Source organism: Triticum aestivum, chromosome 3A, assembly GCF_018294505.1.
Source record: "Triticum aestivum cultivar Chinese Spring chromosome 3A, IWGSC CS RefSeq v2.1, whole genome shotgun sequence".
Lineage (NCBI taxonomy): Eukaryota > Viridiplantae > Streptophyta > Magnoliopsida > Poales > Poaceae > Triticum > Triticum aestivum.
The window spans coordinates 87,495,804-87,515,341 of NC_057800.1; positions in this window are offsets into that span (position 1 = coordinate 87,495,804).

The following is a 19,538-nucleotide window of genomic DNA, read 5'->3' on the forward strand; positions in this document are numbered from 1 at the left end:
TTTTGACATCAATGCACCGTATTTTTACGTTTCGTAATTTTTTTCTTATTTCATACATAAAAAGAGAATGTAAGACAATATGTACTCGCCGTAAAAAATATTTTATATTATGTAAAATTACCAATGTAAAAACATAGTGTAAAACATCCATAAAATGTGAATTTTTTGGTCTTATAACCTATAATTTTGTTTTTTTATACCAAATTTTACATATTGAATTAATATGCACGTAACTATTTATATTTTAAACGTAATTTATTTAGGAAGCGATTGTAAGATTACATCGGGTGAAGAATAACTTATTCTGCACCCTGAGTGATGAATAGTAACACTATATATATATATATATATATATATATATATATATATATATATATATATATATATATATATATATATATATATATATATATATTTGCAAAATTACTAATGGCGCATGGGTGGGTGGTGCGCCATTAGTAATCTGGGACCAGCTAGATATTTTGGACAACCACACATACACACTCAATTTCCCCACTTCATTTCCTCCACCTCCTTCTCCAAGCTTGTCGGCTGCCTTCTCCTCCTCACCTCATTTGCACCATAGATTCATCAAAATTAAGTGGTTAAATTACCTTTTTTTGATAGCTAAGTAAGGGGAAAGCTATCTTTATGTTGTAGATTTACTTTTCTCTAGCTTGCTCCAACAACGTGCACATGCACTTTTTGTGGCCTAACTAGATCTATGTATGTTTGTGGTGTTGCATATATGTTTTGTGTTTGCAGGTACCAGTATTTGAAATGCGATAGTTGCCAATATTTTGCCGGAATGTTGATTCATTTTCGTTTTGGCGAGAATTTTGGCACTATGCATTCTTTTTGGTCCTATTTTTAGGGAAAGTCATACCGAATTTTTTCTTGGTTCTAAAATATCGTTTTGCTCTACCCCGCAGGCGACCATGGTCCGCACGATGACCGAAGGCATCGTGAATAGGTTTTTGAGCTCCGCGAAGGCCGAGATGCTTCAAAAGAACGAGATGGAGATAAGATGTCCGTGTCAAAGATGCAAGCTGAAGAGCCTTATTGCGGGCCCGGATTTCGGGCAGGTGCGGGACCACCTGCTCTTGCGTGGTTTCATGGATGGCTATCGGTGGCAAGGTGATGAAGATGATTATGAAGTCGTCCATGGGGGCCGGCAAGAAATGAGGAAGGGCAGCAAGACAACCACCGCGGCTCGGGCGGGCGAGAAGACGAAGAATCTCCAGGACATGATCACGACGGTGATGCTGTACACAGTCATCATGTAGAAGATGCCGGACATGATGATGAGGAAGATGCCGGAGCAGACGAAGGGCATGATCATGAAGATGAAAATGCCGGCGGAGCAGACGACGATGGACCATCGATGGGCTGGGTGCAGGACCCTCATATTCAAGAGCTGCTTCTCAAGCAGACGGATAACGCAAGAGCTGCCGCCCGAGAGAAAGCCAAGCTGGATCAACTGGAGATAGATGTGGTTACTCCATTGTATGAAGGATGCAGGCCCGAGGATACCCGTCTGAAAGCAACGCTCATTGCTCTGGAGATGAAGGTAAAACACAAAATGACCGACGTATGCTTCGATGAGAACATCTCATTCTGGCACGAACGTCTTCCGAAGGGGAACAAGTGCCCTACCAGTTTTGAGGAGGCGAAGAAAATCGTGTGTCCTCTGGATTTACCGCACGTGAAATACCATGTGTGCATGAACAATTGCATCATTTATCGGGACGAGTACGCGGAGTCTACCATATGTTCGGTGTGCGGCGTCACTCGATACAAGAAGAGGAAGAAAGCTCCTCGAAAAGTGGTGTGGTACTTTCCGATCACTCCTCGTCTGCAACGGTATTTCACGGACCCTAAGGTAGCAAAGCTCCTGCGTTGGCACGCGGATAGGGAGGAGAAGAAGCGAGAAGATGACGCAAATGATCCGGAGATAAATAAAGAAGGCAAGATGCTGAGTCACCCTAAGGATGGGAGCCAGTGGCAAGCGTTGAACTTCGAACACCCAGAATTTGGGAAGGATCCAAGGAACATCGTGCTGGGCGCGAGCACCGATGGAATCAATCCGTTTGGCAGCCAGAGAAGCACACATAGCACCTGGCCTGTGTTTGTGTGGATGTACAACCTTCCCCCCTGGTTGTGCATGAAGAGGAAGTACATTCACATCAGTATGCTAATTGAAGGGCCGAAACAACCAGAGAATGACATCAATCTGTATCTGGGGCTGCTGAAAGAGGAGCTAGACACGCTGTGGAAAACGCCAGCCAATACGTGGGACGCCGCAGAGAAAGAATATTTCCCTATGAGAGTCGCACTGCTCACGACGGTGCATGACTATCTCGGTTACGGATATCTCGCGGGGCAGGTGGTCCACGGATTTTCTGGACGCGTCAGGTGCATGGATGACACAATGTTTCGCCAGCTAGATAGAGATCCTGGGTCTTCGAAAACCATGTTCATGGGACATCGAAGGTGGCTTCGCGACGATGACCCGTGGAGGAAACGCAAGGATCTGTTCGATGGTGAAACCAAACCCCGAAGACGCCCGCGTACGAGGAGCGGCGAGGAAATAGACAAGCTGTTGAAAAATTGGAAAGATTGCCCACTGCTGGGAAAGAAGCAAAAGGCGCCTGAGCCGGGAAAGAAGCGAAAGGCGCCAGAGCCGCTGCTGAAGGTATGGAAAACGAGGTCTGTTTTCTGGGACTTGCCGTACTGAAAGATTCACCGTGTGCCTCACAGCCTTGATGTCATGCATATCACGAAGAACGTGTGCGAGAGTCTGCTTGGTACCCTGCTCAACATGCCAGAGAGGACTAAAGATGGGCCGAAAGTAAGGGCAGATTTGAAATCAATGGGCATCAGACAGGAGCTTCACGCTAATGATGATGATGAGGCGAAGCAGGACACAGAAAGTCGTCGCAAAGGCAAAAAGGCCAAGAAGACCGGAAATGACTACCCTCCCGCGTGCTTCACTCTAAGTCAGGAGGAGATCGAGCAGTTTTTCACCTGCCTCGTAGGAGTAAAACTTCCTTACGGTTACGCGGGGAAGATAAGCAGATACCTAGACCCAGCGAAGCAGAAGTTCAGCGGGATGAAGTCTCACGACTGTGACATGCTGATGACGCAGATACTTCCAGTTGCAATCCGTGGGATCATGGACGCGCATGTCCGTGAAATGCTATTTGGCCTATGCAACTTTTTCGACGTCATCTCTCGGAAGTCGGTTGGCGTGAGGCAACTCAGAAGTCTACAGGAAGAGATCGTGGTGATACTATGCGAGCTTGAGATGTACTTCCCGCCCGCATTCTTCGACGTTATGGTGCATCTGCTGGTCCATATCGTGGAGGATATCATCCAACTTGGGCCGACTTTCCTGCACAACATGATACCGTTCGAAAGGATGAATGGTGTCATCAAAGGATATGTTCGCAACATGTCACGTCCAGAGGGAAGTATAGCCAGGGGCTTTCTGACCGAAGAGTGCATCTCCTATTGCACGAATTATCTAGGCACCGAGAACCCCGTTGGTCTGCCCGTCAACAAGCACCTCGGCAGGCTCGCTGGATGGGGTCACCGTGAGGGTCACCGCGAAATGCATGCCGACTTCTAGGGTCGACTCGCCGACTTTGAAAGAGCAAACCTAGTCGCGCTACAACACATAGGCATACGATATCAACGGCTACACATTCTACACCGAGGACAAGGACATGAAGAACGATGGTTATCAGAACTCCGGGGTAACGATGGAATCCTACGCCGGTAACGACAAGGACAGATACTACGGAAGGATCGAGGAGATCTGGGAGCTGAGCTACGCTGGAGAGAAGGTCCTGATGTTCCGTGTCAGATGGGCCAAGAGCGTCCTAAAAAAAGACCGGTATTTCACCACCATGGTTATACCCAAAGCCAAATCCAAGACCGCGGGCGCAAATGTCACCGTGAAAAATGAGCGATGGGTACTGGCTTCCCAAGTGGACCAATGCTTCTTCATTACTGACCCGTCAAAGCCCAGTCGTGAGGAGAGGCAAAAGGAAGAATATCGGAATGGATGGAGTAGACAATGAGCAAGACTTCGATAAGTACGGCGACCCGAAGATCGAACATGACGACAACGATGGAGTAGCAGCATACACCACAAGAAGAAGCAGGACCACCCTACCTAAGGGACGTCTGTTCCACAGAAGAACTCCATTTGCGAAAAAGAAGGGCAATAAGATTGTGAACAGATAGCTAGCTAGCTAAGATCGATTGTATTTAAATTGTAGTCTTCATTTCTCGATTGTATTTCATGGGCACTTTTTGAACTATCATGAATATTTTTAAATTTCATGGGCACTTTTTGAATTCATGAAAAAATATTGAATATTCATGAGGACACTCGATCTCGATCCCCCTCCATCTCGATCGATATCCCCCCTCGCCAGATCCCCCTTGCCAGATCCCCCTCGCCGCCGAGCACCCCCTGCACCCTCCCCCGCTCCACCATTGCCGACGACCCCCGCACCCTCTCCCACTCCACCATCACAAATGAATGCCACTAAAAATAAAAAAATAAATTTGATTATATTTTCAAAAAACAAATTTGGTTATATTTTCAAATAACAAATTTGATGATATTTTTTTATATTCATAAATATTTTCAAATAACAAATCTGATGATATTTTTAAAAAAATTATTACTGTTTTTATAAAAAATTATTACTGTTTCATATTTATATTCATTTTCTAAAAAATTATTTGATGCAACAAAATAATAATAATAATAATAAATCTTACTTATGGTGCACGACTGGCCGGTGCACCATTGCTATCTAAAAAAAGAATACTTATGGCGCACGGTCCCGCTGGTGCGCCATTGCTATGAAAAAACATTCTAATGGTGCACCGCCAGGGGGTGCGCCATTAGTAATCTTCCCCCATACATACACTTCGTCCCTCCCTCTTGCCAGACACTTCGTCCCTCTCCCTCCACCGCGCCGCTCCCTCCCTCGTCCCTTCCTCCACCGCGCCGCCGCCGCTGCCCCGACCCACTGTGCCGCAGCCGCCCCCGCGCCCCCACCGCCTCCCTCTCCCCTTCCCCCCCTCGAGCGCCGCCTCCACCCGAGCCCCGCCTCCCCCCCGAGCCCCGCCTCCCTCGCCTCCCTCGAAACCCTAGAAACCCGCAGGAGATTTGGAGCCTCGGAGCCGCCGGAGACTTGGAGCCTCGGAGCCACCCCACGTCCACCAGGAGAGGAGGCCCGCCGGAGATTTGGAGCCTCAGAGCCACCGGATACTTGGAGCCTCGGAGCCGCCCCACGTCCACCAGGAGAGGAGGCCCGCGACCTCCCCGTCATCTATCCCCGCCTTCCCCAAGCTCGCCGTCTCCGCCCTCCGCCATCTCCGCTCCGGCCACAACCTCATCGTGGTCAGGTAACCCTCCTCCCTCTGCCTCTCTTCTCCTCTCTTCCTCCTCTCCTCCCTCCCGGCCATGCCCTCTTCTTCTCTCTTTTGCTAGGTTTAGGTCAAATCCCTCTCAAATTTAGGTCAAATTAGGTTCAAAAAATTGTGGGAGTAGTGCCTAGCAAACATGAATAATTAGTACTCCATGTGCATTGGAGTACTTGGTACCTGCAAGATTTGGACACTCAACTGCAAAAGTCGAGGTATCTTTTTCATGCTTGTTGTCTATTGGTTGAAGGATCACTGCCTCTGCCTCACTGGCTGACACTTCCATGGTGCTATATCCTCTGTTGCTTTAATTGTACATCATTAGATATAAACATTTGAATCAAATTTGTGATCATCAAACATCAAAATTGCTGGGGAGAGGTTGGTGCCTGGATTGCATTCGTTGTAGTCATCCTGCGGCTCTTCTTCCCGCGTCACTTCCCTGGTATCATTTCCTACCTAATCTTTTACCTATCCTTGCTGCCCCTAGCAAATTATCACTATGTGTTGCATTTATCATCTTTGTTGTGCCCTGTAAAGAGAATTTTCTGCTTATATAGCACTACCAAAAAACATGTCCTTATTTTTCATCTACGCAATAAGCCGCTAAACTGTTACATAAATCACGCAATGAGTACTTGGTGCCTAGCAAACATGTATTTGTCCATGGTTTATAGACGAAAAATGCACTGTATCATGTATTTGTCCATGGTTTATAGATGAAAATGAGTTATTTTGGACATTAACCATTGCAAGCAGTGTGCTGCTACCACTGTCCTGCAAGGTAAGAGACATGTAGGACTGAAACTGGATCCAGTCCTGTTTGCAACTAGATATAGACTAATTGCAAACTGTGCTCTTTATTATATCCCAGTAAAATAAAATATAGGATAAAGTATGTAGTGCTGGCTCTTGAGAATGAGTAGAGCTATCTAGTCTCTGCAAGCAACTTAAAGCCCCAGTATTCAGTTGCTGGTCTGTTTGGTGTGATACATAACATAAGATGGGTTTGGTGTGGTTCTAGTCAAGAGATATGGACTCTTAATTACAAGTAAATATATGGTTCAAGATGAGTATGTTGATTATCCAGGGCTGAATCTTAATTACAAGTAAATATAGGGTTTAATTTGTGTTTGGGGTTGGAGCTGGGAGAATCGTATTGTCTGTGTACCTAAGTAGTACAGTAGCACTGCATGCCTAACAGAGCTGCACGATAATTAAACATTAACAAGAGGTTGATTTTCTTCTTTCTGTCCAACAAACATGATGGTGCCAGGTAAAGGTATCTTTTCTGTGAAGTCATGCAGATTCGATGAATCTTCTCATATGTGCTTCTATATGTTTTTTTCTTTTTTCTCCTGTTGTTCTGTTAATAACCAGATATGATACCAGTGAGTTAGATGCCCATGCATGCATGAGCTGGCTGACAGACAAAGACAAGTAAGCCAGGCCTCAAGACAATGCAGCTTAATCAAATTAAACTCAAGATTCTGGTGTTTAACCCTGTTCTGTTGCTTCTAGAAATAATATAAAAGCTGTGAAAAAGAAATCTGTGGAGTTGGCACTTTACATAAGGTTGTAGATCATTGTAGTGTCCTAATGTCTAAGACTGTTGCATTGGAGGTTCATCTTGCAAACATATCAGAACTTGCAAACATTTTATTACTTGTTGCATTGGAGGTTCATCTTGTCTTGAGGCAAACAAATCAGCATTGGAGGCTCATCTTTATTACATATCAGAACTTGCAAACAAATCTGTGAAAGACTTGTAAAGTTGCTGGGTTTTGTCTCTGACCATTGTGTCATGATGAATATGCAGGTACCCCGAGAGGCCCTTGAGTTTGCCGGAATGTCGATTAACTTCCGTTCCGGAAAATTCGGGTACTCCATATGTCCTATTTTCAGCAAAGGTCATGCTGAAATTTTCCATGAATTTTAGCATGACTTTGCTAAAAATAGGACATATGGGGTACTTGCGACTAATGCATGGGCCGGGGTATCTTAGTACTTAGTTAAGTAGGATCAACTACCCCGCCATTCTTGCTGCATTAAACCATAGGTGGCAATAGAGCCAAGTGATTAGGCCCAACTTAGAATTCTCCTTAGCATCGATAAACCCTAGATCATAAACCCAACATAGGTGGCAATAGAGCCAAGTGATTAGTGCCAAGTGATTAGGCCCAACCTAGGGTGCCTCGGCATCGATAAACCCTAAATGATGAAAACTTAACTTGGCTTCTATAGGGTGCCTCGGTGTCGATGAGAACCTAAATGATGTACGCTTAGGCTTTTAGGGTGCCTCGGCGTCGACAAACCCTAAATGATAAAAGCTTAGCTTTTAGGATGCCTCGGTGTCAAAAAAACCCTAAATGATGAGACCATGATCTTGTTCCTTGACAATAACCAACTTTTGGACCAAACTTTTTTCCTATTTAGAGCGAAACATGGCCCACAACGATGAGGCCGGCGGTTCGGGCGGCAAGCAATTCTGGGAGCTATCCCAGGAGTTGGAGGAAGAACCTCACCGCTATGAGGACGCCGCGGAAGACACCGATCCTGACTACACAACCCCTATTGGCGTCGGGGATGACACCACTGATGATGGCGCCGCGGATGCCACCACTGATGATGGCGGTGCACGCACAGATGGCAGCCAACTGAAGAGGCAATGGAAGGACCGGCGCCCGAGCGTGCTCGGCACCGTCAGGGAGGAATTTACTGAAGTGAACTCCGACGGGCATCCGACGGTGCCCAAAGAAGTAGTCAAGGGGTACTCGTTTCATCTCAGGTGCATTCTCTGGAGCACCGTCTCGATCAACACCGAGAACCTAAGGCATAAGGACCGAGGGAATTTGCGCAGCCTCCTCTTCACGAAGCTGCACAAACGATACAAGTTCCCCGCTGAGTTTGCAAACACATGCCTCTCAGGGAATAAAGTGAACGGTGCTGCCCTCACGAGGATGAGCATGGCCCTGTCTACTTGGAAAAGCACGATGAAGGCAATGATTGAAAAAGGTGATAGTTATGAGAAGATTAAGGCGAAATATCCTTTGATGAGCGAAGATGACTACAAGGAGTTCAAGATCAAGTGCGAGAGCAGTGCAACCTCCGAATCAAGTTAGTGGGGGAAAGAAATGCGGAAGTTGAACTTAGGGTCCACCAACTCGGTCCTGACGGTTACAGAGTGGCCGAGCCTATATGGGACAAGGAGGACGCGGAGCGTGCCGAGCAAGGCCTACCGCCCCGCTTCGAGAAATACCGTGACAAGCAGACCAGGAACTTTCTCAGGGCCTGGTACAAGGAGGACCCGGTAACAAAGGAGCTTAGCACGGATCCGAAGACCAGGGAGCTTGAGCTTGTTCTGGTAAGGAATACACCCCCGCGTAATTAGCTCCATATGGTTGCATTCTAATTAATCCCCAATATTTCTAAATGGTTCACGTTCCTTCCGCAGGACAATGAAAGCAGTAGAGCGGGGTCGTCTCAGAGCTCCCCTTTCGACACCCCTTTAAATAGGGCGTTGAACGTAATGAAAAACAAGGGTAAGCTCAGTAAGCCGACGTCAGCTGGTCGTGTGGCCGGTAAAGGCTTGTCCACAAAATGTTCATCATACTATACCGCTAGTGGGCGAAAGGAGAAAAAGTCCAGCTCGGAAAGCCAGTTGCGCGAGGTTGAAGCACTCAAGGCACAAGTGGCGCGAATTCCGGAGATTGTCCAAGAGCAAGTGCAACAACAACTGGGAACGACGCTCAATGCCATGGTGCCTACGTTGATTCATGGGCTGATGACGTGGATTGCGGGCGGCCAACAGGGGCCTCCCCCAGTTCCCAGCTTCACGGCCAGCAACTCGCACAACGCGCAGGCGGCACCATTGGTGTCCCGGTGGAGGCGGTATTCATGTCTCCGGCGCCGGCACGGGCATTGGAGCTTTATGCACCCGGGTGTACGCCAGCCGACACCTCGCCAGCAAGCGGCCCCTCTGTCAGTTGCACACCCACTGTTGGCAGTGCCTCGACATTAGCCGAGCTCGACGGCATCACAGTAACTAAGCCTCTCGGCCGATGACTTCATCGCCTTGCCTTTGACTGGGCATCCCTGACGCCCTACATGTTTTCGCAGGGCGCCGCCGATGTTCCTTGCACTCTCCTGCACTTCGTGGGCGGCGAGTTGGTCGATGTCGCAAAGGGCAGAATCGTTAAACCGGGCAACCCCGTATTCCACGGTAATCCGATGCCATCCATAGTGTATAGGATTGAAGTGGTTCGGGTGCTGCCAGGCTGCGACGAGCTGTTACCTCCGATTCGACCTGCTAGGGCTGACGAAGAAGATGAGATGACCCTCAACACCTGTGTAAGTTGGCCCCTGCTTTGGCCGAAGAGCCAGATTCATTTGGGGGCGGGGGACACCACCCCACAGACAAGACCGCCAGTCGTGCCGGCGCCAAGCCATGGCAAGAACGCCGCAACGCTACCGGATATGCCGGACATCCCTATGGCACGGGATCCGAACATGCATATGGCACTGGATCCGGACGACGACAACAACGACGATGATACATTTACCAATGTCGATAAGTACTTTGCCAAACATGGGTACGGTGACGAGTTCTGCGGGCCTCCTTCTCAAGAACCCAACCAAGACGACCATGATCTAGCTGGTACGGCGGAGAAACCCAATTGCAACAGGCGTCGTCTGGCGTTCAGTTCTCAAGAGACACCTCCAGCTGCCGCCTTCATCGAGCCTCAGATAGCTGAGGTGCAAAATATTATCAGCCCCAACACGCTCAAGAAGGCGGTCTGTGAGCAGAACTCGGTCCCATTACAACAGATCAAGAAGAAGGGACGAAAACGAAAGGCTAAAAAGGGCGCCGGTGCGAGCCAGCCGGCACCGAGTATGATCCGTGCTCAGGACGGGCCACCTTCACCTAAGTATATCTCGAGGAGGGTGCATGTGGCGGGTAGGGCGATGCTACCGAAAAATATGCTCAATGCTGCAACCGGTGCTATGCGGAGTCTGCATGACAATGTTCTTTCTTTGGAGAAGCGGCGTCTCAGAGAGAATGATGTGGCATACCCGGTTTTCGTGGCCAAGGTGCCAGAGGGCAAGGGCTTTGTGGATGGCGCCATCGGGGGTACGATCGTCCTGCGGTTTGATGACATCTTTGCTATGTTTAACCTTCATCCGCTGCACTACACCTTCGTTCGGCTGTTTTCGCTGAGTATGGAGATGCGGATCATTAGAGACAAGACCCCGGACATTGTGATAATCGACCCCTTCTACATGCGTCCCAAGCTCTTGGGTAGCGCTGGGGACCGCCAAGTTGCGAGTTCACACCTCGAAGGCGTCTGAGGGAGTCCTGGATTAGGGGTGTTCGGATAGCCGGACTATACCTTCAGCCGGACTCCTGGACTATGAAGATACAAGATTGAAGACTCCGTCCTGTGTCCGGAAGGGACTTTCCTTGGCGTGGAAGGCAAGCTTGGCGATACAGATATGAAGATCTCCTACCATTGTAACCGACTTTGTGTAACCCTAACCCTCTTCGGTGTCTATATAAATCGGAGGGTTTTAGTCCGTAGGACAACATACACATCAACAATCATACCATAGGCTAGCTTCTAGGGTTTAGCCTCCTCGATCTCGTGGTAGATCTACTCTTGTACTACCCATATCATCAATATTAATCAAGTAGGACGTAGGGTTTTACCTCCATCGAGAGGGCCCGAACCTGGATAAAACTTCGTGTCCCTTGGCCCCTGTTACCATCCGGCCTAGACGCACAGATTGGGACCCCCTACCCTAGATCCACCGGTTTTGACACCGACATTGGTGCTTTCATTGAGAGTTCCTCTGTGTCGTCGCCGTCAGGCTCGATGGCTCCTACGATCATCGATAGCGATGCAGTCCAGGGTGAGACCTTCTTCCCCGGACAGATCTTCGTCTTCGGCGGCTTCGCACTGCGGGCCAATTCGCTTGGCCGTCTGGAGCAGATCGAAAGCTACGCCCCTGGCCGTCAGGTCAGATTTGGAAGTTTAAACTACACGGCTGACATCCGCGGGGACTTGATCTTCGACGGATTCGAGCCACTGCCGAGCGCGCCGCACTGTCACGACAAGCATGATCTAGCTCTGCCGCTGAACAGTGCCCTGGAGGCCGCACCCGCATCGGCTTCGACTCTTAATTCAGAGCCAACCGCGCCGATCGAGGATGGGTGGTTGGACGCCGCCTCGGGGGCTGCGATCCCAACGGCGATTGAGCCGAACACCAGCCCCGCACTCCGCGAGACTCATGATTCCAAGGAGTCGGACTCCTCTCTGGACTCCGAACCTTTCGCACCTCTACCAATCGAATCCGATTGGGCGCCGATCATGGAGTTTACTGCCACAGACATCTTTCAGCACTCGCCCTTTGGCGATATTATAAAATCACTAAAGTCTCTCTCTTTATCAGGAGAGCCTTGGCCGGACTACGGTCAGCGATATTGGGATGCGGACGATGAAGAAATTCAAAGCCCACCCACCACCCACTTTGTAGCCACTGTCGATGATTTAACCGACATGCTCGACTTCGACTCTGACGACATCGACGGTATGGATGCCGAGGAAGGAGACGATGAAGAAACAGCGCCTATTGGGCCCTGGAACGCCACCTCGTCATATGACGTATACATGGTGGACGCACCAAAAGATGACGATGAGGAGCGGAAGGACGCACCAAAGGCTTGTTCCCTCGAAAAGCAGTCAAAGCGGCGACGCAAGCGCCGCCCCAAATCCCGCCTCGACAGAAATAGCGATCACACAGACCCAGCGCTGGAGCAGGGCGAACCGCTGCCGGACAACGGCAATCCGGATAATCAAACCGAACAAACAAATCCTATCAAGGATAATGGTCCGGACGACAACGCCGGACAAACACCCGGAGCAACAGACCGCCCGTAAAAGGCTTGTTGCCACCGCGAGGAGCCTGAAAAAGCAAAAACAAAGGCTCAAGGCCGCGCAAGACACACTCCAATTCAGATGGAGTAAAATACTCAGCACTGCATCAAGGTACAGCGACAATCGCCCCTCCAAAAGCTACCCAAAGCGGAAGCTGCTACCCGAATTCGATGAGGAGGCCTCAGAACCCCCACAACCAAATATCAAAGCAGCCACCAGGTCGGATAGACGACCCCTCTACCAACACAGATCGACATACAACGCCGCTCACAATACAATACGCGACCCATGTGAGGGCTCGCACCCAAAGGACGGCGCAACAAGATCCATCTATGGACTACGCAAGCGCGCCCCAGCATACAATGCAACACAACAAACATCCGAACAACGCGGTACACCCAGCTACAGGGGTGGCGCACACCCCCTATGTTTCACTGATGAGGTGCTGGACCATGAATTTCCAGAGGGATTCAAGCCCGTAAACATAGAGGCATACGACAGAACAACAGACCCTGGGGTCTGGATTGAGGACTACATCCTTCATATCCATATGGCTCGAGGAGATGATCTCCATGCCATCAAGTACCTACCCCTCAAGCTCAAAGGGCCAGCTCGTCACTGGCTCAAAGTCCTACCCGAAAGCTCCATTGGAAGTTGGGAAGAGCTCGAAGACGCCTTTCGGGCAAATTTTCAAGGGACTTATGTCCGACCTCCGGATGCGGATGATTTGAGTCATATAACTCAATAGCCCGGAGAGTCAGCCCGAAAGCTTTGGAACATGTTTCTTACTAAAAAGAACCAGATTGTCGACTGTCCGGACGCCGAAGCCTTGGCAGCTTTCAAGCATAGCGTCCGTGACAAATGGCTCGCCAGACACCTCGGCCAAAATAAGCCGAGAACGATGGCCGCACTAACAAACCTCATGACCCGCTTTTGCGCGGGTGAGGACAGCTGGCTAGCCAGATGCAGCACCAGCGACCCCCGTACATCTGAAGTTAGAGATGGAAACAGGAAATCACAGCGCAACAGCAATAACAAACGCCGGAATGCCGGATTCAAAAACTCTCGGCCAGGTCAAAAGCCGCCCCCTAAAGGCACCAGGGATGAATTGTCCAGCCTCAACAAAATTCTGGACCAAGTATGTCAGATTCATAGTACCCCTGGTAAACCTGCTAATCATACCCACAGAGAATGTTGGGTATTCAAGCAGTCCGGCAAGCTCAACGCCGTACACAAGGGGGAGGATACACCAAGTGAAGACGAGGACGAGCCCCCCAAGCAAGACACGGGGGAACAAAAGAAATTTCCACCAGAAGTCAAAACAGTAAACGTGTTACACGTAATCAAGGGAAAAAACAATGCAGCACTCTCAGGAAAATATACCCAAGTGCCTGTCACCACGAAGTCCTGCCACTGGTCATCTGAACCGATCACTTTCGACCATCGCGATTACTCAGCAAGTATCCGACACGCAGGATGGGATGCCCTAGTACTAGACCCAGTAATTGGCGGATATCACTTCACAAGAGTCCTGATGGACAGCGGCAGTAGCCTAAACCTAATATATCAGGATACAATCCGCGGGATGGGGTTAGATCCAACACAAATTCGCCATAGCAATACTACCTTTAAAGGAGTAACGCTGGGCCCAAGGGCTCGTTGTACGGGCTCCCTCCTAATACAAGTTATATTTGGCTCCCCCGATAACTTCCGTCGTGAGCATTTATCTTTCCACATCGCTCCGTTTCAAAGTGGCTATCAAGCACTGCTCGGACGCGAAGCTTTCTCTCGCTTTAATGCAATACCACACTACGCCTCCTCACACTCAAGATGCCCGGTCCACGTGGCATCATTACAATGCACGGAAATATCAAGCGATCTCTGCGCGCCGAAGTGAGTGAGGCTGCCTTGGCAGCCGCACACTAAAGGTGCCCGGACAAGCGAAAGCATCCAATAGGTCGTCAAGACCTCAGATATAACTAATCAAGTCCGGCACCGTTATTTATACGGAATAAGTGGTTACACCCCTATTTGTCAATACAAGGGACTCAACGCTCATAGAGAAGTGGCAATTTCTTATCATCTTGAAATATACATGGTTTCTTTAACAACTATATTTTTGCACGACGACTTTTTCACTTAACTTCTTCTCTTTTACAGACGATCATCGTGCTACACCCGTCCATGATACGGCACAATGGAGACATAGGCGCAGACGTGCAGCAGGGACCCGCTCCAAGGATTCTTTTTAGATTAAGACCCTGCGTAAACTTTTTTTTAATGTCTCTTGTTGATACATATCCACCATTGAGAAGGATGCTGACGTCTTGGCATGTTGCCACGCCAGAACAATGCACGTACATGGACACACGGGGCTTCTCACAAAGGCCACTATTTAGGCCCGATTTATACCACAAAGACCGAATACCTTAGGGAGTATTCGGCGTCGCGAGTTTGGCCCTATATGCATAAGCTCCGAATCATTGTCTTTGGTCAAATGTTGGGTTTGCCCAGCTCCTGTGTTTTGGTGCCTTACGTTCCACCTTGCCGGCTAAGGTAGTACCAGGAGAACTACTGCGATTGTGCCCTGGTTCATCCGGACGAGCACCTCAGTAGAGAAAGCCGAAAGCTGACTGTCATGATATAGCGTGAGACTGGTCAACCACTCGATGACCTGTGGGAATGTTAGAATTCCTCCTCCTTAACGAAGGGCCGTTTCCCGGCCAGGCATGTACGCACCCCGATATCGGGAGAGTGCGGAGCCACCAGGGGCTATCTAGTAGCCCCACTGTCAAACTCCTATGGCTAAGTGAAAGTGCTAAAGCATTATAGTCCGGTTGCCTCGCTCGCTCCGCTATCACCTCCTTAATAGGACCAAGACGTTGGGTTAAGTGTGAATGCGTGTTTTTGCGAGCACCTCCGCATTATATGCGTGAGGGTTGAAGCCGACGGCTGCAATCTTTCAGGTTATACACATGTATACATAAACGGCCGCCCAGGAGGCATCATATTACTTTCAGGCAAAAGTATAAAAATAGCCTTATAAAAATTTATAAAAGCATTTCGCTTACAATGAGATTACATATCACTCAAACATAATATTTTTTGAGCACTGGGTCTCTATCAAACAGGTACCCTCAAGAACTTCTTCAAAGTAGTGCTCGGCAGCCTTTCGACCTATAGTCGAATCCCGCGTTGCAACATTGGTAGCATCCATCTCTGCCCAATATGCCTTAACACGGGCAAAGGCCATCCATGCGCCCTCTATGCACGCCGACCTCCTCATCGCATCAATGCGCGACACCACATCAAGGACCTGCTGCACCAAGCTGAAATAGTTGTTCGGTTTTAACCTTCCCGGCCACAACTGATCCACAACAGACCTCATAGAGAGTCCGGACAACCTGTTTAGTTCGGCCCATTTGGCTAATTGGTCGGTCAATGAAAGTGGACGCTCGGGAGAATGGAATTGTCTCCAAAACAGCCGGTCTACTCCATGATCTGTCTGACCCTGGAAGTACTTGGCCGCATCGGCAGCGCTCGCCGCCAAATCCATATACACATCCTCCGAACTCCATAGCCGATCTAGAGGGGCATACCATGGATCTCCAAATTTCCTCCGCAACATAAAGGATTTCCCAGCTACAATATCCCCGGCTTCCCGCAGCTCCTCCTTCTTTGCCCTCATAGCAGAGTGGAGATCCTTTTTTTGTCGCAGCAGCCTTTTCAATGTCCGATGCCTTCGCTTGGTTTTCTTTTTCAAGAACCCGACAATGGTCGGCGGCGGCTTTTAATTCTATAGCCATCTTGGCCATCTTGTCTCGGGTCTCGCCATGCACGGCCTTCTCGGCTTGCAACTCTTCGGCCGCCTTCACAGCAGCCGCATTGCCTAACCTCGCTTGTTCCTTGGCTCGGGCAAGTTCTGCCCGCAAGGCTTCAACAGTGGCAGTTCCATCTGCAGTCACAACATATTCAAGATACTGGCATCATGCTGCTCTTCCTATTGTGGCATTTACCAGATAATGACACTTACCCTGTGCCTCGTCAAGCCTTTTGTTAACAAGCTCAATGTCGGCGTCTGCCGCATCCAACTGCCGTTCTAAATGGGCAAACTCGCTAGTCCGGCTAGCCACCGGAGCTTCCATCACCTGCACATAGAGGCAGTATGGTTATTACCTAGGAATATGATCCTCTATTCGTCGTCGTTTCTGACAACAACCAGAGTCTCAGGGGCTACTATCTACACATGGCACACCTAGCATGTGCAGGACTATCATACATTCTTTTACGTACCTCAAAGCCTGTCAGTAGACTCATAAAAGCTTCATGCAATCCGCTTTCGACGGATTATATTCTCTCCATCACCGTATTCATCAGCACACTGTGTTCATCTGAGATGGCCGCTCGCCCCACCAACTCCCTCAGAACATCCGATCGCACACTAGACGGTGTCGGACTCTTTTGTCTGCTCTGTTCTGGAGCCGGACATTGGGAGCTTCGGGGGTCAATGGGATTATCTTCTGGCCTCACCGGACTCGGAGAGGCCCTCCACGACGACACTTCAGGGTCGCCCACTTCCGGAGCGGAGCAGTCCGGAGGAGGCGTTTTGCTCTCCATCATCTCTGGAAGAAGATCCCCCGAAGATGAGCTCATTTGAGATGGGCTAAGGCCCGAACTGCAAAATATATGCGGTGGTTATTTTCTCAGAAGAAAAAGATGGTATATCTGTACTATTAAAAGTATTTTGGGTCACTTACGACTCGCGGGAAAATTGATCCCCCCGCGGACTTTGCGCGGCAACGGCGCCCCTCGAGGTAGGACCCTCTATGGGAGACTTCTTCTCCCGTTTGGAAGCTTCGGCTTCCGAATCCCTGGGCGCAGTCCTTTTCCTCTTCTGGTCGTCTTCCTTCATGGAGACGCTCGCTCCCTCGGCTAGAATGGGCAGCATTGGGGGCCCGCGCCCGCCCGCATTATCCTCCACAATATCTTCCTTCAAGGGCTCCAGGCAAGGTGCGGTCTGGAGCATCTTTTACAATACCGGATTTTCCAAACCCTCAGGGAGGGGGCCGAACACCGAATCAACTTCGCCTTTGTTAGCCAGTCCTGGTCAAAAAGCGAACTTTCAGAAATAACTTCGTAACAAAGGAGAGATAGTATGCTCGGCCGGAAGATGCCTTACCTGTTCGGCGGCGCGGTTACTACTCAGGCCCATGTCCTCGGTGATTTCCGGACACTCCACCTGAGGTCCGAAGAATGACTTGTACATCTCCTCGTGCGTCAGGCCGAGGAAATTTTGAATGGCACGCGGTCCCTCGGGATTGAACTCCCACAGGCGAAGAGGCCGGCGTTTACAAGGCTGGACTTGACGAACCAGCATAACCTGTATTACCGCAACCAAACTAAAATCTCCATTGAAGAGATCTCGAATGCAACTTTGTAGTATAGGCACGTCCTTGGCTGGCCCCCAGCTCAGACCTCTACTGATCCATGAAATCAGCTATGGCGGGGGGCCCGAGCGGAAAACAGGGGGGCCGACCACTTGGCACTTCTAGGAGCCGTGATGTAGAACCACTCATGTTGCCACAGTTCAGACACCTCTGGGATGGAACCTTTGGGCCACAGAGCTCCCGTCATCTTGCATATTGAGGCACCTCCACACGCTGCATGTTGCCCCTCGACCATCTTCGGCTTCACTTCAAAGGTCTTGAGCCATAGGCCAAAGTGAGGGGTAACCCGGAGGAAGGCCTCGCACACGACAATAAATGTCGTGATATGAAGAAAGGAGTCCGGAGCTAGATCATGAAAGTCTAGCCCGTAGTAAAAGATCAAACCCCTTACGAAAGGATCCAGAGCAAGGCCTAGACCTCGGAGGAAGTGGGAGACGAACACGATGTTCTCGTTGGGTTCAGGGGTGGGGACGGCCTGCCCTCGGGGAGGCAGCCAATGCAAAATCTTGGCGGTCAGATATCTGGCCTCCCTCAACTTTTTGATGTCTTCTTCCGTGACGGAGGAAGGCACCCATCGGCCTTGAAGGCTAGATCCGGACATGACTGAAGGTTCAGAGCACCTGACCTGAACTTCGGGCGTTCGAGCTTGAGGTGGGGGAAGGATTCGATTGAGCACGGGAGGGAAAAATAAAAGCCTTGTCCCCTTTATAAAGAGGGTGAATATCAAGCGTCCTCTCCGTGTCCGTTTGGACTTGCCTATAATCTTGGAGTCCTAGAAGCGATTGGGTTACCCACGCCCGTATTGATGAGAATCCCGGGATAAGGGGACATGATCTCTGCTTTAACAAGACGTGCCAAGGAAACCGCCTCGCATGACGCGCTGAGGTGGGATAATGAAATGACTCGGATAAAGGCTTGACCGTGGTGTGACACGCTACGGAATACGTTAGCAGATTAGATTGGTGTAAATATTATTCTCTCTATGGCGATATGTGGAAACTTATTTTGCAGAGCCGAACACTATCTTCGTGTTCAAAATCTTCTATGAAGTACTTGGAGGAGGAACCCGCCTTGCAATGCGGAAGACAATCTGCGCGCCGGACTCGTCATCATTGAAGCCTGGTTCAGGGGCTACTGAGGGAGTCCTGGATTAGGGGGTGTTCGGATAGCTGGACTATACCTTCAGCCGGACTCCTGGACTATGAAGATACAAGATTGAAGACTCCGTCCCGTGTCCGGAAGGGACTTTCCTTGGCGTGGAAGGCAAGCTTGGCGATACGGATATGAAGATCTCCTACCATTGTAACCGACTTTGTGTAACCCTAACCCTCTCCGGTGTCTATATAAACCGGAGGGTTTTAGTCCGTAGGACAACATACACATCAACAATCATACCATAGGCTAGCTTCTAGGGTTTAGCCTCCTCGATCTCGTGGTAGATCTACTCTTGTACTACCCATATCATCAATATTAATCAAGCAGGACGTAGGGTTTTACCTCCATTGAGAGGGCCCGAACCTGGGTAAAACTCCGTGTCCCTTGCCTCCTATTACCATCCGGCCTAGATGCACAGATCGGGACCCCCTACCCGAGATCTGCCAGTTTTGACACCGACAGCGTCATTCTGGCAAACCCAGATAAGGATAACTTCCTCGTGTCTTACTTTCCCGAGTAAGTCATCCCTTAACCGCCTCGAAACAAATGAGTT